The sequence below is a fragment of the Balaenoptera acutorostrata genome, chromosome X, assembly GCF_949987535.1.
Source record: "Balaenoptera acutorostrata chromosome X, mBalAcu1.1, whole genome shotgun sequence".
Taxonomy (NCBI): domain Eukaryota; kingdom Metazoa; phylum Chordata; class Mammalia; order Artiodactyla; family Balaenopteridae; genus Balaenoptera; species Balaenoptera acutorostrata.
Genome location: NC_080085.1, coordinates 133,335,891 through 133,337,107, shown reverse-complemented (window position 1 = coordinate 133,337,107; position 1,217 = coordinate 133,335,891).

Below are 1,217 nucleotides of genomic sequence, written 5' to 3'. Positions count from 1 at the left end.
ACCACAGAGGATTACATTTGGTTCTGGGAGCAGTTTATTTTCAGAACTGACATCCTACCCAGTACTAAATATAGCCAGTCTCTTCCTTTCAAACAAGGATTTCTTTTCTGTTAAACTTCAATAAAGCTCTTAGCTCTGTATTACAAGATCTCTCTTTCTCTCCCCTCCCTCCATCTCTCTCCCTCTCTCTCTTTCCCTCTCTCTCTTTCTATCTCCCTCTCTCTCTCTCTCCTGCCTTTATGAACTTTATTCTTGTTATACCCCCTCTTGCCAACCACCTACTTTCTTCTTGGCTTCCTTGGTTTCTTCTCCTAACTTTCTTTTCTTTCCGATTTCTCTTCTCTGCTTTCTTGGTATTCTTCACTATCTCCCCTGGGCACTTTCCTCTTGATGTCTCCAATTTTTAAAAAGAAAATCTCTTAGGAACCCCCTCCCCCGATAGGTCAAGAGAATGCAGATGTCCCAAGCCTAAAATGAGATACTTTGCTTATTTTTAAATCTTCACAGCCTGGAGATAGCTATGTCTCTTTCCTTATGTGCCAACTGACTGACATGTAATATTAAGGACATGGCAGCATTTATTGCTCATTAACAGTGTATAATTCTAAATACTTTATACATATAATCCTTATAAAAATCCCACAAGTAAGGCACTAAAATCATCCCATTTTTGTATGGGGCAATGGAGGCCAAGAGAGGTAAATGTAGGTATGTCATCTAACGAGGGAGCAGTTACAGGGGAAGTTACAATGGGAAGGGTAACTGCATCTAAAATAGCTTTTGGCTGACCAAGAAGACTGTACCCTCGTTAACTTTTGCTTTTACTAAAGCAAAATGTGAAGGAATTCAGAGAAACTGGAGTAAAACATGAAAGAATTGGAAAGGATTTCGCTTTCATTTTTCTGCATGTTTTGAATTATGATTCTGAGTTTTAGGCACTGATAATCTCTTTACCCTCCAGTTAGACTGTGAGTTCATCAGGACCCAAACAATTTTTACGGATATATTACAAATTCTGCACTCATTACAGGGGATGAGAGGTGGAGTGGTTATATCCATACAATGAATTACCACTCAACAATACAAATGACTTTTTCTCCACTGCTGTTAGCCAATAGCCCATGATTATTATTTGTAACAAACTTCCTGAGCAACTTCTCTGTCTAAAATACACACACACACACAAACACACACACATAGTCAATTAGATGGCAGTG